Below are 21595 nucleotides of genomic sequence, written 5' to 3'. Positions count from 1 at the left end.
TTCTTATTGTAAGATGTGAAGACCGGGTGTTATGGTTGGCTTCATGACAATCGCTCAAGAAACGTATATCCTTATTAGTTATTATTATTATGTACTATCAAGTTAGTGTTGTCGCCTAGTTTCCGTATAATTATTGTTTCTCCAGAATCTCCTGTTTGGGTCTTTAAGCTTCTCAATACATATTGATAAATGCAGATAGAGAAGACCTGTTTCTTGCTCAATGGTGGCAGTATGAAGCCGAATTTGAAACGGATTATGTTTTATCTTGAAGTGGTTACAGTAGAAACCTCCGCCGTTGTGGTCTTTAAGTGGTTACATATTGTGCTCTGCAGTCACACCTGTATGTCCACATTTATGTGACTTAAATATAATTGGAATCAGAATTTGGAAGGAGCTCTATTCCTTTCTTAGTCTACATCACACCGGCTTGAAGAACTTGTCATTCTGGAAGTCCCTGCTTCACCTATGCTCTGTTCTTTCTTGTTTCTTACCAAGGCACAGGCCAGGCGGCTTCTCTCGTTGCTGGGCTTGTCTAGCCTGAAAGATGGCATGGGCTGGACCAGCGTAGGGTGCTTACAGAAGCCTAAGGCAATGTCCCATTTTTAGTGGGTGTCACCTTTCCTAAATGAAAGCATGGGAACGCGTCTCTTTCAAAAACATCCAAACTCAGAGATGAGCTGGGAGGAGAAGGCATGCACGATTACTAGCAGGGATAATGGTATTGAAGGATCTTATGTATTTTTATGTGCTGAATAGCAGAAGAAGAAGAAGATTTGTGACTCACAGTAAGGTAGGATGGCTGTGACATGCTGAGCGTAAACTGACTACTCTATAAAGGGAATAAATGAGATTATTTGTCGTACTTGACTTTTTAAATAGCTGCCACTCAAGGCTCTGCTGTCATGAATGGATACAGTGTGTGTGTGTGTGTGTGTGTGTGTGTGTGTGTGTGTGTGTGTGTGTGTGTGTGTGTGTGTGTGTGTATATCTATATCTATCCTTTTCTGCACAAAATAATAATTCCACTAGTCATAAGCCTACTTTTTTGCATTCTGCCTAGTGTACTCTCTATCCAGCAATACCCCGGATACTGATGCAGAGCTTTAGGTGTAATTTAACAGGTCAGGAAATGTGCCTTGATCTGAACTCTTAGGCCTTAAGTTTCCACATTCTTGTTAGCCAAATCTCATACAGCCTATGCCTCTCCTATTGCATTTGACTACTTTTATGTTCTGCCTTCCTTCAGTGAGTATTGTCAATAGTTTCTGAGAACACTGAAGTCCCCTTAGACCTTTTTTCGACACTTCTTGCAGCATCGAAGGGGCTATTTGGTGGCATCAATTATTTTACATATACAGTCTATTTCCTGAAATACCTGCGAGTTATTGCATATATTTAAAACTTTTTTCAGATATTTTGTGAACTAGTTTAGGGTAGTAGGGTCATATACATTTATAGTTGCCAATTATTTTAACCTTACATTTCCAGGATTACTTTGCTGGTAAGGCAGTTTATGAAAGTCCAGAACTTTTTCTATGTTGCTCATTACAAGAGCTTAATTTCACAAATAGAAAAGTAGGGTATTTTTGTGTTTTCTTTAATACATCACAGGAATGACTTTAAAGCATAGCTTACACTTTATATTTGGCTCTATAATGTATACAATGCTGATATTCTGTGTGATTTTAATTCTAGTCAATTGATTGGTTGCCTGCTCATGAATATTAATGAGGCTTTCTCCATTGTGATCAGGTTTTCGGCATACCTCTCTGGGTTTGGTATAAATAAAGTTTGTTGAAATGAGATCTTGACTTTCTCAAACTTTGTGATACCAACAAATAAAGCCGCTCTAGGGGACCTAATAGCTGAAAATTATATATCACAAAGTTTGCGCACATCATGTACTCATTTCAATAAACTGTAATTGAATATAAATGAAGACCCCCTTTAAGATCGATAATACTCATTATTTTGTCAAATTTATTCTTGGCAGCATGTGTACTAACGCTTTTGGGCATCTGTCTCTTTGTTTGCTGGGGATAGTGTAGTCACCGGCCAGTTCACATTGATGTTTGGTATTTGCCCCAGGCTAGACTTATTAAGTGCTATCGCATGGTCTAGTGGTAGGTTAGGCCTTAAAGGAGGCCACATATGCTGCAAGATTAATGATCAGGCTTGCATAAATGTTGCATATTCACTTTTGCTCTAGGATTACTTTAAAATAGGACATATATGATTTCAATTACCATTTGCTATACCAAATAGCTTTATTAGACTACTAGGATATTGGTATTAATGCTTTCCTTGTATTATGGTACTTTTACATGACCATTTTGCATTGCAGTGTTATTTCCTTCTGTGTTATATACAACTATTAGATGGCTGTTTTATGTAATATTATGTTTTCCATTAACAAGGAGATGAAGTTTGCATGTATGTGCGTGTGTTTTAGCAGTTAACGTTCACATGATGTTAGACACCTCTTTTATTCTAGTTAATACCAGTCACAAAATGGGTTGTTTGAAAAGTCTTTCTGGTCCTTTTTAGTTCTGAAAGAGTTAAAGGAAGTAATGTAAAGGCCAAACTGGTTAGCTGTGTGATCCTCTGTGCTATTGATACCACTAGAGGAAATCTGAGCTGGCCTGGAGGGGAGGGGGACACGACAGGATACACATAAATAGAATTCAAGATGCAGAAGGAAGAATTCACCCCCCCCCCATCTATCCACAAAAAAAAAAAAGAAGTGTCCTATCCCCTAGAAACGGATTCATCCTTTTCATTAGTTTGTGTATATAGTGGTTACTCTTCATTTCCCCCAACAATAGTCTTGCGAATCAGTTTCATGAATTGACATAAGAGAAGTAGGGCCCAAGGCGTAAGTTATGTCACTTACCTCCTACTAGATGGGCTTCTTTATTATGACTAATGGATCAGCCATATAATGGAAGCTTCCACCACGTATAACCATGAGGAATGCCAAGATTAAATATAATGACCAGTTCATATAAGGCCAAGTTCACATTTACGTTGCAAAATCCTTTACTCTGATACGTTTTTAGGTTAGAATAAGGATAAAAACAGATTGTTTAAGAGTCCCATTGAAATCAAAGGGGTTTTAAATTGCATCCGTTAATGTCTGTTTACGTCCGTTATGTTAGTCATCCGAGATGTTCAGAGTACTCCGTTCAAAAAAAACAGATGTCTAGTGGATGGGCTATTTTTGTTATTGGTGTCAATGTAAAACGGATACAAACAGATTGTAATCCGTTTGTATCCTTACTCGGATCTAAAAACGGATCAGAGTAACAGGCTAAATTCACACTTGCGTTGCATAATCCAAGTTCTTTTGTTGTTCTCTTAACAATTACATTTAGCGGTTTCTTAGTTACATCTGTTTTTTTGGGTGACAACCAGTATGGCTTCCACAGGAGTTGTCACTGAGTTTCTCAGACTCCTTAATGACAAACATACCTAGTTATACAGGGATCCATCCCCCATTCCTAAATTGCTACATAAGGAGATATAATTGTTAATGTAAAGTGTTATTTTGCGGTGTTGGGATTTAATGACACGCTGCTATTCATATGTTGTATAGAATCTGATCAAACCATCTGAGAAATAGGTTTGTGCATATTGTTTGTTTAAAAGTATAATACAATATGTACATAATGAGGCCTACTGAAGAAAAAAACCGTACGCATGATGTGGGTGTGTGTGTTTTTGTATTTTTGAATGGTATAAACATTCTTTCTGACGTGACGTCCAATGTCACAGTCAACAACATTCAACTATTTAAAAATCTTTTTTAAGTAGGATTTGGTTTTGTATATAAATATACATGTTTTCAATTATAGTGGGGAGGAGGGGGGGCATGTGACATACTATTTGGGTTTTAAATAGCACCATTGTTTGAACAGACGACATTCGTGAGTTCTCAGCAAGCAAAAGAGTAAGCAATTCCTACATAATACAAACACCCCACTGCACTATGGGTAAGGATATGCAAATAGTCACTGTCAATAAGGATTTTGTATGCATTTTTAATGTAAAAACAAGATCGTATCCAATAGAGCGGAGCTAAAAGGCCTTCCTTTATATAGGTTTTCTGTTTAGGCTCCATTCCTGGTTTTGGCTTAGAAAATCCATGCAGAATCTGTACCAAATCTGCACTGTGTGAACAAGGTCATACAGTGTAAGACCTTATTTAGACGACTGTATTTTACTGCCATGTGTGGTCCATTAAAATAACAGACCGCACACTGACCCATGCAAATCAAAGGGACTATTCACACATGCATGATTTTTCAACACAGCGTGTATCCGTTGCATGAAACTCACTGCATGTCCTATTTTAGTCTGTTTTTGCAGACCACCTCACCCAGTGACGTCTATGGGTGGGTAAAAAACACTGGCTGCACACGGACGAAAGCCGTGTGCTGTCCGTTTTTCACACATCAGTTGCTAAAGAAATGAGAAAAAAAATATGAAGTACATGAAAAACTGATGCCACATGGAAAGCACACAGATGCCACAGGGAACTGCAATGCATAAAATACGCTCCGTTTTCTTGCTGACGCAAAGCGGACACGCTCGTCTGAATAAGGCCCAACAGGAATTGTGCTTTTCCCATATTGTATTTTTGCTCTGCAAAAGTTATTCTTGTTACTTATAGCAGCCAACGGTCCCATTTCATTTTTTCCCAGAGCATATAAGAAAATAGAAGCTGAACTGATTATTTTTTTTGTGAACATTGACTTTTTTTTCCATAAGACTTCATATGTGCTTGTTTTTATAATTATACCAGTTTGAGGAGTATACAAATGTACAAAAATAATACTTTTGGTGAAAAAGATAAAGATTTGGCAAAAATAAAGCAGCTGACCCTGGTCCTACTATACTGCACTATACTATACTACTGACATACTATATGTGACCCAAACCAGATCATTTCATAGTTGTAATGGTGTAAACTTCCAGCATGGTAACCGTTTCTGTAGTAGGCCGTCACTAATCGGTGTTGTATTATGTCACTTCCCACCTTAAATAGTTTTATGACAATTGGAAAGATTTGGAAGATCCCTGAACAGGAGAATAATAAACCACCGCCACCAGCCTCCATTGGTCACACACCGCTCGGCCGCAATAACTAGGGAATAATATGTGATTGGCCTCCGCAGTCACCACGCTGCACCCACGGATATATTTAGAAAATACTTATTTTCTGCAGGAATTGCCTGTTCGATTATGTTAGGGTGTGCTCAGATGTGGTAGATTTGTTGCAGAAAAATCTGGTACTGTCCCGTACATCTGAATGGGGTTTATAAAAATCCATGTACTTTGTTTTCAATTGCAGAAATTTCAGCAACAAATCTGCCAAGTGTGAACATAGCTTTTAATATGCCCAATTTTTCCATGTTCTGTACGTAACACTGCCGCATTTTTGTAACAAATTTGAGAAAAATGCAGCAAAAAAAAGCTTTCAAAATAGTATTTTTAGGGCTCGTCCACACACAACAGAATTGCTGCAGAAAATTTCTGCAGCAATTCTGTTGAAAAACGCAGACATTCCACTGCGGCAAAAACGCACCATTTCCTGCAGGTTTTTTTTACAGCTGAAAATGGTGCGTATTTTGCTGCGTTTTTCACAATGTTAGGAGATGGTGACATTCTTCTGAAAAACGCAGCAATTCTGGTCACATTCCGCAGCAGGAATTGACATGCTGCGGTCCGAAAAATACGCACCGCAGGTTAATTTCTGCTCTGAATTTTTGCGCAGCGTGCGGATGAGATTTGTTAGAGCTCATCCACAATGCTGCTACTGTATTATGCGTTTTTTTTCCGTCCGAAATTCCGTTTGTAAAAAACGCGGAAATTCTACAGCGTGTGGCCGAGCCCTTAGGATGTTTTTTTTTCTAAGTGGCTTTTTCATTGTAAATAGTTGCACTTTGAGGTGCATTATGGTGAATAAGTATTTCTATGTGATGTAAGCATCCGGTCTTGTCACCTTAGAAAACAAACGGAAAGCAACTGAAACAAGAATTACCATTGATTTCAAACGGAAACGTTGCGTTCCGTTTAATATTTCGATCCTCTCTTCCACTGACGGAAGAGAGGTAAGCGCATACTCACGGTAGTGTGAAAGAAGCCTAAGTTTACATCTTATTTTACACCTCGGTAATAGGATACCTCCTGACCTTGTGATGTCTCTTCTATGTGTCATTTCCTTGTACTTTGGACGTTATTCATAAAATCCTCAGGATGTTGGTGACCGAGTTGCACAAGCTTATGTTTTATTTCATAATTTTGGATAAATATAAGTGCAAAGCACTGGAGTCCTGCCAGCACCAGTGCGTAAAATCTAACCGTGGCAAACATGCTAGATCTTGCTAGTTCTGTCATATCTCCAAAGGAATTATTAGGAAAAGGTATCCCAGAGGTAGCCACCTTATAGAATTGTCTTTATGGGATTACAGACGCCCAACTTCTGTCCTTTTATGTGGAAATGATCTGGTTTCCTAGTCATGTAATTCAAGGCGCACCTTAAACCCCCTCCGCCCACAGTCTAAGCTCTTGAGATCCAACGCCCATGACTTTTCTCCTAGCGAATGTTGGAATAGGATAATGAGGAAATTCTGTTCTTTGATTTTGTCTTCCGTTCCACTATAGCATGTTTCTACAAATATGTTCATAGTGACTGTTATTTCCTGTCATGGTTGCCAGTCCTCTGACTATCGACATCTAGTGTGGCTACTATCTATCGGGCTATGTGGGGGCATCTTTTCTAAAGTCAATCTGCTATGAAAATGGGAAATATGATTCCATTGTTACATGCATACTCTACGCATAATCCAATTTCTTCTTACTTTAAGGCACAGAATATATGAATAGTTTTCTTTTTTGTAGCTGTAAACCTGTGTTGCTTATGACCAGTAAAGCATTTACTTGACATTGAATGTGCTATGAACTCTATAATGATCAGTGATTCCTATGATGAGAATGCCTGAACTATACGTGCACGATCTATATAATCTATAAGTATTCAGGTGTACCCAATTAGTATTGATGGCGTGTAGAGGCTGCACTGGACACCATGGTCATTTCTTCTGTGACCCTTCTCTGCTGTATTAATGATAAATGTCTAGATTCATTTCATGAAGATACGAGGCGTACATCCACCGTAACCTCTGTTCGTTTATACTGTACCTTTGGTTACTGCAAGGATAGAGGGAGAAATTCCAGCGATACAAATCCACGGCAATGTATAAAATCTTTGCTTCTTTATTTCAACATTTAAAACATCCACGGCATTACCAAGGAACACAGGTTTCGCTTACGCGTTTCGGATAAAGATCCTTCGTCATAGCCGATGGTTACTGCAAGTTACATAGCAATGATGGTTTCAAAGTTTTAAAGGGCTTCAGGACCCTCATCAATAAACGGAATGGCTAGGGGTCCCAGTTTAACCTTAAAGAATACCTCTCACTTTGACAAATAAAAAAAGAAGATGCTATTACTTACAAATATCTTGCCTTTTCCAACACACTTCACTAGTGGTTTGTGCTAATGTAAAACGACTCAGCTGTAACTTTCAAGGTCTGTGTTGTATGCATTGTAAAAAATTCCACATGGTGCCGCTCTATGTCTCCATGCCTTTTATATTCAGTGCAGCAGCCTTGCTTTACAGCTCTTATTAGAATAAATACTGTACTCCGATGAGAATAGAATGTCATAAAAGTCAATAGTAAGAAATCCCTTTAAATTAAACCAAATCTGCCATTAAGGCCGTGTTAACATGAAGTGGATCTGACACAGATTACCCCATTGCTGCAGATTTTAGGCCATTTCTACAGCTAAAAATATTCACATGTGCACCTGGCCTTATAGTTCTCTCAATTCTGTTAAAGCAGCATACGGAGACTGACCGACTGTCGAATGAGATCACTTTTTTTTATACACCCACTCTGGCTAGGGCTATACGGCGACTATGGCCGCTACACGGGTTACACGGCCGAAAGAACGGTATTATTGCAGTGTCGCACTGGCTGCATTACAGTAATGAAGATGACTGCCCACGTTGCGACCCGCAGGTTGCCGCAACGTGACAGCTGCAAGAATCAAAACTTGATGTTGTCTCTCAGCCAAAGTGCTGATCATAGCCATCTTGGTGCACCCGTAGCCTTCTGTTTGTGGGGCCCCATTCATATAGGCAAGTAGTGCTGCTTTACTGCTACTTTGGAAAACTGCATTGCAGGAGATGTTGTTGTTGTTGTTGTTGTGTCTTACATGAAGTTGTATCCGGCACGTTTTATTTCCTCTCTTTTTATATAATCTTTATTTACAACAAAGACGTGTTAAACGTGATCAAGCAATCACATAAATGCAGATGATACCGAGGAATTTTTATTGTAAAAACTTCTGTGTAAATGGTCCCTTATTTATGTATTGCTTACCTACTGTACTGTGAATACATTCCCTATAGTAAAATATTTTATGCCACACCTGTACTTCGCTCTGTGTATGAAAAATGATAACGGGTATCTTTTCCGCAAGAGCTTACAACAGTATTTGATCAATGTGCAGATTGAATAGTCTGTACTATCAAAAAAGTCCCATGTTCTGCTACGCCTGAGATATCGGGTATTGACTACATACCAAGGTAAATACCAGGCAAGCCCACATGGTTCGCTCGGGCTCTGATCTGCTAGCCATCCTTTAGACTGTTCTTGCTTTGGCTTGTGTTATTTACTTTATACGCGGCCTCTTAAAAAGTTATTTTGGCTTTACTGAACGCGTAGAACTTTGCAGATCTTCACGATCACTATGGCCTGACAGCTCTAACAAGATAACGCATTCCTCAGGTCTTCTTATTTTTACTTTGATATCTTTACACAATCAAGGTGCAGCCTCCAGAATTCAGAGACCAAGGTAGGAGGAGATGAGAGATCACCGGCTCACCCTGCCTAGGAGTTCCCACGGGCCGCACAGTATTTTTGGCAGGCGTCCCAAGTTATTTGACAAGCACAGAAGGGTTATATTTATTCTGGTGCCTCTTTAACATAAAAATTATTAATGGTTTATTTTTATTTTCCTTGTTCAAGGAAAATGGTGACAGAGGCTTTCAAAGAAAAAAATCTGATTGTGTGAGAGCTAAATCTGTCTGTAGAACAAGAGGCAGGGCACGTCATTCCAATGGTCCGTAGATTATAGAGCCGTGTTCAACTACAGTATGAAATCTTCTGTTCCCCATTGGTATGCAAAATAAATACATGGATTATTCAATGATCTTTTTTTTTTTTTTATATGCCTGTTTTGATAGAATGCATGTGTTTTTACATTGCTTCTGCGCTATTCATAGAGCAGTGCTACCAATGTGTTCAGCGCTATAAAATAGTGGGTGGGAGAGCGCCCACTGCTGTTTGTAGGAAGAATTAATTGTGTTTTGGAACTTATCTGGGAATTAGTACATCTCAGAAAGATGGAACAAGCACAAAATTGTGGAATAGATCAAAAAATTTACAAGGTATACATGGAATTTTAACCATGTATACATTTTTTGTTGCTTATATAGTACCAATATATTTCATAGAACTGTGCACAGATCTTAATCCTAGTTAAAATGCTTTGCACTGGCATTAAAACTTGGTGGATAGATGATACATGTCTGTTCTAGGAATACCCCTTTAAGGGCTCATGATTGGCGTATTCTAGGAGAGGATATACAATGTTTTTCTCATGGATTCTGTATGAATCTTTGAGAAAAAAACATTTGTATAAAATAAATTTGGAGGCTTACAGAGGTATAGTATTAGGCCATAGCAGACTATGGGTTTTGTGTTATGGAAATGTACAGCACAGATCCGTAATAACGCCTGTGTGCACGGTGATTGGGCCCTAATGGAAATGCTTTAACATTTCTAGTGATTATAAGTAGCAGATGGGAAAAGTTGGGTTTTGTCAACTTTTCCAGTCAATGGCCAAAATTTCCAATGGTTGAATTAAATTTAAATGAATTGTTTTGTCCCCATTGACGAATTGTTGCCCCATTGGCCCTATCCATCACATTTGTTGAATTGGCTTTGTGTCTGTTTCTACCACAACTGATCAGCAGTTAATAACTTGCCTACTTGAGATAATGAGTAAGTTAATTAATAAACAACCAGAAAAAAAATGTGAAAATTATTCAAAATCCAACAAAAAACATCTTGGGCTGGGTTCACGCCTGCGTCAGGTTATTCCATTGTTCTGCTCTGTCAGAGGAGCAGAACAAGGGAATACCGGAAGAAACGGTTCCCCTGCACCATGGACACCTTCGGCTGCTGCCGAAAACCATTGACTTTAGTGGGTTCTGTCGACTTTCCATCAGGGTGTCCATGGTTTTACCGGAAACAATAGCGCAGTTTGCAGCACAATTGTTTCCAGTAATCTCGGCCAGATTTGCCCTTAACGGAGCCTTCAACGCAGATGTGAACAGAGCCTTATCCAGACATAGCAAGAAAATGCAAGTGGCTACAGAAAGACGTAACATATAAAACCTCATACAGTAATTCCATTGCATACAATCTCACCACACCGTCTTCATTGCTTTAATGGCATTTTAACGGTATTTCATTTCGTATAATTCACCTAATTTTGGGTTATTATCCTTAGTTAAAAGCATTCACTTTCCTTCATTGTGCTCCTATACACAGCTCTTGTATGTGTTGTGTTCCCTCTCCAATTATTAGAAAAAGAACAAGCTACTCTCATCCCTTTGTCAGAGGTGAAGGTAAGCTTGGGTTACAATGTCTGCTTGCCAGCTAGACTTCAAATGTGGCTGTGCCATATGCTGCCTTCTGATGAAAATGATGTTACCCATAACTAGAAGAAATCCGGTGTCATGTTGCTGAAGGGTCCAGGTATTTGGTCACGGTTCGAATAATCCTTTCTTTGTACTGCGGGTTATCCCATTTCGTTCTGTTACCGAAATCCATGACCCATTAAAAAAAAAAAAAAAAGAAAGAAAAAAGGAATGTAAACAATAGGTAAATACAGATGATAAAGAATGAAATATGACTCACGATGAGCTGGTCCTTTCATCGCTGTAAGCTTGTGAAGAAGCCGCTGATTGAATTTCAGTGGAAAGTCCCATAATACAATGCAGGACTATAAAAATGAACGGTGAAAGTCCAGATAGGAGCCGGCTCCGTCATCGCGACACACATTGTTTACAAACATTGCCGGGCCATACAAGCCTTCATTTTGTTTAACCCTTTAATGACCAGTCCCTAAAGGGGCCTTATGACTAGCTCCGTTTTTTTTTCGCCTCCGCATTTCAGCAACCATGACTTTTTTTTTTTTCATTGACGTGGCTGTACGAGGATTTGTTTTATACGGGAGTAATTGTATTTATATTGTTTTGGCGCAGTGTGGGGGTATATATAAATTACTGTGTCATTTATCTAATTTTATTTTTCGGCGTAAATATAGAAAATAAGCGATTTTCTGCGTTATTTTTTTTTTACACTGTTGCCGTTTTACACTATATAACCTTGTAAATTAATTCCTCAGGTTCTTACGGTCATGTGAATACCTAATGTGTAGGTTTTTTTGTTTTTGTCTATGGTATTCACAATAACATGTATTTTATACTAAATAATCACTTTTTTAATTTATTTCATTTTGCAGCCTTTTTTTATTAATGAATGTTTTTTTTTTTTTGTTTTTTTTTTAATGAGCGCAGTAGTGGTCATCATACACATTTTGTATATATCTAACAGTTATTCAACGAGATTTGCAGTTTATTTTTTATTTCGTTTACTACAAGATAGCATGCTTATTGTTCTCTTAATATCTTACAACTTTTTGTATGATTTATTGAGATATCATTTGTATGTCCGCTTGTGATCTACAAAAAACAATTCTCAGAGATTTTACATTCATGTTGTATTAGTTTTGTAGCAACAAAACTTCTCAAGAATTTGATACCATATAACATACTTTTATAGAACCTATGTGTATTCTTAGTGCTCATGCACACAATCGCTGTTTTCTTCAATGTCCTCTGTTCTATACTGAACTATTCATTTCTATGGGGCCATGCACACCTGTTTTTTTTTTTTTGGTATTTTTTGCAAATCCAAGTGTCTGTTCCACAAATTATAGAACAGGTCCTATTCATGTCCGTATTTGCGGCCCATCTCACCCATTCTAGTGTATGGGTCCGCAAAAAGGAAAAACGGACAGCACACAGAAGCCGCAAGGATCCAGGTTTTTGGTCCGCAAAACGGAAACGGTTGTGTTCATGAGGGCTTACAGTCATCCTTAGCGTTTTTTTTACAAACTGTAGGCTGCCACTCCTGTATTTTCTGTACAGGAATGGACACATGAAATTGGAGATGCTATACAACAGACTACTTTTGCATACTACACTTTTCGGTTTTGGGACCTTCCTACAAAGACATCAACAATATAACAAAAAAGAAAAAAAATCAGCTCATGGTAGCTTCACCATATACTAATGCAATGCAAACAGGAAATATCTGGAAAACCACGTAAGTGATGTGCTATTTGTTTAAGACTTGGAGAAGACAAAAGAATACAAATCGTGACTTTTGATGTATTTACGAAACACATCGCACTTTTCTGAAAAGTTGGCGTGGCTTAGCTAAAGGGGGCATTGGCTGTCACACCCCGACAAATTTACTGTAATATAAGCCAGAAACTGGTGTAAATTATAGCGGAAATCGACGCCAGTTCTTATCTGGTAAAGATTTAACTTTCATCCACACGGACCGGCAGAGATGCGTCTAATAAGAAGCGTGCGCACCATACATCAGCTATGAAACGCCATAAATTTCCCCCATTGTATGGAACAGAGGCGGATCATTGAGCTGTACGGATTCTGTTCCAGATTACAGCAACTATGCACAGACAGAACCCATTACAGTAGTATCACTAAATATAGACCGAAGATTAATGCCATATGTTCAATCATCCCAACATTCTTGTGTCACCCCTAACCCCTCCAGAGACCTACTGCACCCCAGCCGTGTAGAAAACAGGATATATAAAAACACTTCACCTTGTTTTATTTTTAGTATGTCATTTCCTCTTTAACGCACCAACATTTTCGTTCTCGCTGGAGAATTGAAAGCAGTTATTTGCTGACAATATGAAATTGCATAAACATGAACAGATGTATCGGAGATGTCTACATACCTTTCTCTATGTGGATGAATAGGTTGAAGTGAAACACTATGCATGCCGTGTAACTATATGGAGGGTGTATGTATGACCACAACTGGTTTTCATGATCCTAAAATAGATTCAAATCAGTTTGTTCAAAGTGCATTTCTGCGGGGCAGGAGCATTGATAGGAGTGCGGTTAGGCACTTGCTCGCGGGCCGCGCTCCACTCCCTGTCTCGTCTGTTAATCTTGAGATACTCCGTACTTTTGTGCAGCTCTGCAGATAATGCGCTCTCTATGTTTAGAATACAAGTTCTATGTTTGGAAAAGGCGGCCATAGACATTAGATTGTTGGAGGCAGATTTTGCAAGGTTTAGTTTGTACGGTAGATGTCGGGTTTCTGGAGGGGGTGTAGAAATTATTCATTGAGAGCTGAAAAAGGATTATCCTGTGTATAGCAAGCTTAAGGGTAAATTCACACGTACCGTGTACACTGGATTTTCTGCAACGGATTTCATTGTGGAAATTCCGCAGCGTAAGGGCCTGTTCACATAAGCGTTGGCTGTCGGTTCAGGGGTTCCATCGGAGGTTTCCGTCGGGTGAACCACTCAACGGAAAGCCAAACGTAAACCTCAGCTTCCGTGTGCATCGCCATTGATATCAACGGTGACGGAAACATTGCTAATGGTTTCTGTTTCTCACCATTCTGGCAAAAAAATTAGCGCAATCGACCGCTGAACGGAAAGCCGACGCTGATGTGAACAGGCCCTAATACAGTAGCAGCAGAGTGGATAAGTATAGGCTTTTTTTTTTTCTTTCTCACCACGGTCTTATGCAGCGTACCTTTCGACCGAAAAACTGCGCCACAATTTGGTGGGGTTTTTCATCTGGAATTACCTGGGGGATCCAGGGTGGATACCCAGTGTACTTTTATTCAACGTGAGCATAGTCTAAATATGAGAGCAGCCACAGAGATCAGGGGATTGCCACATACCCGGCTCCCCGGACACCAGGCAAGCAGTTAATTTTTCTGGGTGAAGATGCCTCCGGTTTACATGCAGCTATTCAAATGACCAGATCTGTCCAAATCCCGAGTGAGCCCCCCCCCCCCCCTCTGTGTCGTCCATATGCCTTATAATGACATAAAACGGCAACCACTTTCATGGAGGTTTTATGTAAGTTCTGTAACATTGTAATATAATAAATATTTTAATTCATCGCCATTTTAAAGATCCCAGCTTGCTGTCCGTAATTAAAAAAATATTATCTTTCACGTCCAGATGCTGAAAATTTAGTTCTGCTTACAGTTGACAGGCAGAGGTGGGTACAATCCTCTATGAGCTTAAAAGTCTGGATTCCAGGCTGATAGATTTACAGTCACTGATACATTGTAGCAAACTATCAGGACAAGAGCGTTTTGTGCTGTGGATCATGTGTTTAGCTCATAGATGATTGGCTAGACTGGATGCAACTTTTCGTTATACAATGATGAAGGTTTATTTGCAGGATACCCCTTTAACGAAAGAGTACACATCTAGTTTAATAAAACTTATGACATGGCAGACTTGAGACTCGGCATAAATTTCTATCAGTGGTGGTCTGTGAACTGGGAGCCCACCGATTTTCTAGACAGGAGGGTTCATTTGAAGTTTTCGCTGGGACACCTCTGCATCGCATCTGCTAAGATTTCTGAGGTAAATGTTGACTGCGCTTCTTTAGAATTGGGGCTGTAGAGATTGTGTAATATTAGTTTTATAATATATATATATATATATATATATATATATATATATGTGTATAATATATATCTTGCCAATTCTCATACAAATGAAGTGGGAGTAAAGGGGCATAAGCATATTTTGAGGACTTTTTTTTATTTATTTTTTTAACTTATTTTCTTTTTTTGTGGGCAGCTTTGTAGCTAGAACTACTACTACAAAAAAAACCTGCTTCCTCTTATTGGGTTTTCCAAGAATAGAAATGTTACTTTCTATTCAAAACTGTGCCCCCCAAAGTCTCCTGCTAAGCCCCTCAAAAAATACCATGGCCAAGTGTAAACAATGTGACTGCGGGTGACATATTGTCTAAGGTACATCACGTGGTAGAGCCATTGGATGATGTGGTCACATGAATGTCACATAACGGCTGTATGTAATGTAACTTAGGATAATATGTAACCAATTGGCGCTCTTTATTTTATTATATTTATGGAGGGACATAGTTGAGGATAATGGGGTTACATTTTTTATACAAAGATATTGATAAGTTGAGGGATTTCGTGAAAGAAAAAACCTGAAACTTCAGGAGTTGTGAAATTGAATGTTCCAGGATGGAAGGCGGTGGTGTTTATTTTGTGCTTTGTCGTAGATGAGGCAACTTTTTGTTCCTGTATAACCTATAGAGATACTATGAGGACTAGAGATCTTAGTACATTTATACTATTGCCTGTTAATAATATTTGATCTTTATATTAAGGTTGCATGATGCATCAAAACTTCGATACTGTTTGGGTATGTGCACACACACTAATTACGTCCGTAATTGACGGACGTATTTCGGCCGCAAGTACCGGACCGAACACAGTGCAGGGTGCCGGGCTCCTAGCATCATAGTTATATACGACGCTAGGAGTCCCTGCCTCGCTGCAGGACAACTGTCCCGTACTGAAAACATGATTATACTACGGGACAGTTGTCTTGCAGCAAGGCAGGGACTCCTAGCGTCGTACATAAGTATGATGCTAGGAGTCCGGCTCCCTGCACTGTGTTCGGTCCGGGACTTGCGGCCGAAATACGTCCGTCAATTACGGACGTAATTGGTGTGTGTGCACATACCCTTTAGATACTGAGCAACCCCCAAACGGTTCGATACCGTTATTTCAGCATCGTAACACATGAATGTATAAGAGTGGGTCTGTGGCTGTGGGATACAGCCATTGCTCCACTCGAGTCCTGACCAGTGCGCCTGGTCCGCATGATGTGATGCGACCAGCGCCGCACTAATAAGTGGCAGCACTGCAGACAGAACATGGCGGGCGCACTGGAAAAAAACACCCCCATGTTCTGTCTCCAGTGACGGCGCCGCTGCTCATTAGTGCAGCGCCGGCTGCATAACCTGAAGCTGAGCACGCGCGCGCACTAGTTGTCAGGAGTGGGGCAATGACTGCAGCATTCAAGGGGTAAATGAGATGGGGGGGGGTGCCCCTTGGATCGCGTCACAGGGAATCCCTGTGACGCGATTGAGGGATATACCATATATGGCCAGACAGCCCAGGGTCCATTGAAAAACCCCAGGGCATTCTTACAATATTTCCTATTGTTAGCGCACACTTAAGTGTGTCCTAAGAAATGCCTGTGTAGTATCCATACACAGGATAATGTACTGGTGCATATAGATATATGCCAGTACATTAAAGTTTAAAAATAAAAAAGTAAAAACAAAGTAATGTTAAATAAAATAAAAATACACATATACATTTAAGTCTCAATACATAAAATATATACATATTCAGTATTGGCGCGACCGTAATAACCTGCACAACAAATTTTTTGCCTCATTTATGATGTGTACGCTGTTAAAAAATTAAAATACTTTCACTTATTAATGTGAGGCACGAGGTGTGATGAATTTAACCTCCATGTGCCTCATAGTAATTAACCTCATCATGTACCTTACACATTAACCCAATGTTGTACATTACGACTGAGAAACATGATGGGGTTAATTACTATTAATGTGAAGCACATTCAAAATTCATTACACCTCGTGCCTCACATCAGAAAGAACTTATTTTTTTTTATTACTGTTGGCAAATTATCATTTTGGTATCAAAAATCGCAAAACTACACAAAGTATCGGTATCGAAGTCCAAATTCTGGTATCATGACAACCCTAGTTTATATTATATATTTTACAATGTGGCATCTGCAGATATTATTTTGCCCCAATGATAAGCGGAGGCAGCGGAGATTCTTACATGTGAAATCTTATCGTCTCATTGTGAAGTTATACAATCATGAGTGTCCACAGATTTTATCATTTACAATTATTTTTGGTAGACTTTTTCTTCTTTTTTTTCTATTCGGGTGCCTGTTTTGTTGGTTTGTAAGAGTGTGACTATTGGGTTATACATGATTGGGGTATAAAAGGTGTAGTGGAATCACATATGACTGAAAATCTTCCCTTTTGGTGGTACAAATTGGACTATTATTATAATGGTTAGATTCACATTTTCTTGGCTTTTGCCATTTTTGGGTGTGACATAAAGCCACAAATTTATACATTAACTTAAAGGAGCTCCTATGAGTAAAGGTCAAGGTCTCATATTTTCTCCAGGGTTGGGAATGACTAGTTACACTAAACTATGAATAATGACAAATAACAAAGCCTGTGCCACACGTGGGTGGGTTACGTTTAGGTTTCCTGCAGAGTTGGTTGTTTTTTGATCTTGGATACTATTGAGAGGTTAACAGGTTTATAAGTATTTATAATACATTTTTATTGACGAAGGAAAGTCCCTCATACGTAGAAGTATGCAAAGTTTTTAGTCAGTAGCTACAATACTTTGAAACTTTTTTCTTTCATTTCACCAGAAAATAGTATCCCATAACTGCACTAACCGTGACTTAATTCTTCTACCCCTCCCCTTCCTCTTTCTCTCATGCAATTAAGGCAGGAAAATGGACAATGTGCGGCTAGTACAGGTTGTAGCCGGATTGGTGACACACCAAAGAAAATAAATAAACTCATTCACAAGTGTCCATGTAGTTGCAGCTGTTAGGGTATGTTCACACTGCCTATTTACGGACGTAATTCGGGCGTTTTTGCCCCGAATTACGTCTGAAAATAGCGCCTCAATAGCGCTGACAAACATCTGCCCATTGAAAGCAATGGGCAGACGTTTGTCTGTTCACACGAGGCGTATATTTACGCGCCGCTGTCAAATGACGGCGCGTAACTAGACGCCCGCGTCAAAGAAGTGACCTGTCACTTCTTTGGCCGTAATTGGAGCCGTTCTTCATTCACTCCAATGAATAGCAGCGCCAATTACGGCCGTAATTGACGCGGCGTTCAAGCGCCTGCACATGCCGTTACGGCTGAAATTACGGGGATGTTTTCAGGCTGAAACATCCCCGTAATTTCAGCCGTTACGGACGCCCTCGTGTGAACATACCCTTAAAGTATCAATCTGTTTTCAAATATGGGATTGTCAGATTTTTTTCAAAATATATCTAAATATTGGTTTTTATTAATTGTTCTGTCACTTTAAATAATTTCACTCTTGAATACCATTTTATAGTTTACATATAGAATTAAACTACAACTTTGTAAATGTATTATTATTTAGCTTGTGCTGACTGTACTATAATTGTATACATTCACAGTTCTGCTGGTTTTTATTGGAAATAATCATTAAGTTTGCTAATAGACCCACCTCGAATAGTCCCATAATGCAGTGGGACTGTTGTCTTTGTTTCTCCAGATTATTCTATAATGCAGGAGTATAGTTCCCAGTACGTCCTGTAAATCACTAGACACCGTGCACAATTATTAGGCAAGTTGTATTTTTAAAGATTAATTTTAATATTGAACAACTACAGTTCTGTCGTTCACTCCAAAATGTTAATAAACCTCAAACCTGAAAATATAAGAAAGTATAAGTGAGGTTTTGGCTTTCTTAGGAGAATATCTGTGTGTATAATTATTAGGCAACTATTTGTGTGCAGAATTAATTATGTAACTAAATGAAAAAGGAAAATGTTCCCATTTCACTTGTTAAAGTGAGAATAATAAACAAACAAACTAAAAATTTACAAATAAACATTTCTGATATTTGCACACAAAAAAATATGTCACCAATATAGCCCCCCTTCTTTTCAATAACGGTCATAAGCCATCCATCCATGGAGTCTGTCAGTTTCTTAATCTGTTGACTATCAACTTTTTCTGCAGCAGCAACCACAGCCGCCCAGACACTGTTCAGAGGGGTGCACTGTTTTCCTTCACCGTAAATCTGCCGTTTAAGAAGGACCCACAAGTTCTCAATAGGGTTAAGGTCGGGTGAGGTAGGAGCCATGTCATTATTCTTTCATCTTTAGGGCCTTTACTGACTAGCCTTGCAGTAGGTTTGGGAGTTGATTTTTAGTCCATCTTCAACACGAAAAGGTCCAACTAGCTCATCTTTAATAATACCAGCCCATAGCAGTACCCACCTCCACCTTGCTGGTGTCTGAGTCTAAGTGGAGCTCTGTGCCCGTTACTGATCCAGCCACGGGCCAATCCATCTGGTCCGTCAACAGTCACTCTCATCTCATCAGTCCATAAAACCTTTTTCTTGGCCCAGTCCTGACGTTTCATCTTATGTGTCTTGTTCAGTGGTGGTCGGGTTTCAGGCTTCTTTACCTTGGCCATGTCTCTGAGCTCTGAACACCTTGTACTTCTGGGCACTCCAGGGAGGCTGAAGTTCTGGAATATGACAGCACTGGAGGATAATGGGTTCCTGGTCGCTTCACATTTGATTCTTCTCAAATCTTTGGCAGTTAATTGTCTTTTTTTTTTTCTCTTTTTTTTTTTTTTTTGTCAACACGTTTCTTGCGACCCTGTTGACTATTTGCAACAAAACGCTTGATGGTTCTGTGATCACGCCCCAATATCTGAGCAATTTCAAGAGCGTTGCATTCCTCTGAAAGACTTAACAATGTTTACATTTTCAGAGTCCGTTAACTGGTTGCCGACACAGGACGAGTATGCTCGTCCTGAGCGGCGAGCACTTCGCGCATTAGGACGAGCATACTCGTCCTGTGTGACAGCCGTCTGTGCCGTCTCTGTGTGTGCGATCGAGAGCGGGGCAACGGCTGTAATACACAGCCACGGCCCCGCTCTGACAGCGGAGAGGAGAGAAACATCATCTCTCCGCTGTTAACCCTTTGAACGCCGCGATGACAGCTGATCGCGGCGTTCAAAGAGAGGGGACTGCACATTGATCGCGTCACAGAAAATAACTGTGACGCGATCAAAGCCCACAACTCGTATGGCCAGACAGCCCAGGGTCCAGTGAAGGACCCCAGGGCTGTCTGAACATATTTCCTGTTGTTAGGGCATACTGAGGTATGCCCTAACAACTGCCTGTGTACGATCAGTAACAGGCTAATGTACTGGCATATAGATCTATGCCAGTACATTGCAGTTACAAAATAAAAATCTAAATGATAAATCCCTTTATGGGATTAACAAAAAAAGTTAAATGAATGTAAAAAAAAAATAATGGTAAATAAATAAATAAAAAGTAAATAAAATACACAGAAATACACATTTTTTATAATAAATCAACTTTTTAAAATACAAGTCCCAAAACATGAAATAATATGGACATATTTGGTATCGCCACGACCGTAACAACGTGTACAACAAATGTATACCATTATTTATGATGATCGGTGTATGGTGTAAAAAAAAAAAAATTAAAACTGCTGCGCAACTGCTTTTTTTCTGCATTTTAATCTAATTAAAAATTTATAGAAATTAAACGATAATGTATTTGTACCAAAAAATGGTACCCACATAAAGTACAACTCGTCCCGCAAAAAACAAAGTCTCATACAACTATGTCGTACAAAAAATAAAAGCGTTATGAGCGTCGGGATGCAAAGAGGGAAATGTAAAAAAAATTGCTCTGTCCTCAAGGCTAAAATTGGCCGTGTCCTTAAGGGGTTAAATCTCTTTTTTTGGGCCGTTTTGCCAAAGGAATACAAGCTGCCTGAGAGTATGTTCAGACAGGCTGTTTTTAGCCGTTCTTCGGGGGTCGTAAACGTCCCGAAAAACGGCAGAAAAATCGGAAGCAGAACGCCTACAAACATCTGCCCATTGATTTCAATGGGAAATACAGCGTTCTGTTCTGACAGGACGTTTTTTTATGCTTCATTTTTAAAAAAAAATGGCGCACAAAAAAATGCCCCATAAAAAGAAGTGCATGTCACTTCTTGAGCTGTTTTTGGAGCCGTTTTTCATTGACAATAGAAAAACAGCTCCAAAAACGGCTGTAAAAAACGCAGCGATAAACACTAGTTTGATTTATAAAACGGCTGAAAATCAGGAGCTGTTTTTCCTTGAAAACGGCTCCGTATTTTCAGCCATATTTTGTTACGCGTGTGAACATACCTTAAAATTCTGCACACCTTGATACAGGGTCTTGATCTCCTTAGGTCCTCAATACACAAATACACATCACCTGATATGCTTTATCCAATAAGCAGTCAAGTTTATACAGCTTGGAGTTGGAAAATATGCATACAAATGATGATCTGGTCAAAATACTCCTCTAATAATTGTGCACACAGTGTAGAAAGCGGAGTAAAGACCCTGAACAAGGAATTGCTGGGAGATTTGAATCTGGATGTTCTGGACTATAATACAGGCTGTAGCCCAGGAAAAG

The 21595-nt window shown here is 39.3% G+C and overlaps 1 protein-coding gene across 4 annotated transcripts in view; it reads left to right on the top strand.

The window, feature by feature from the left end:
• Positions 1–21595, top strand: part of HDAC7 (histone deacetylase 7) — a 425809-nt gene that overhangs the window by 357783 nt on the left and 46431 nt on the right. The window lies entirely within an intron of this gene.

The sequence above is a fragment of the Rhinoderma darwinii genome, chromosome 2, assembly GCF_050947455.1.
Source record: "Rhinoderma darwinii isolate aRhiDar2 chromosome 2, aRhiDar2.hap1, whole genome shotgun sequence".
Taxonomy (NCBI): domain Eukaryota; kingdom Metazoa; phylum Chordata; class Amphibia; order Anura; family Rhinodermatidae; genus Rhinoderma; species Rhinoderma darwinii.
This window is presented reverse-complemented; position numbering and strand designations above follow the sequence as displayed.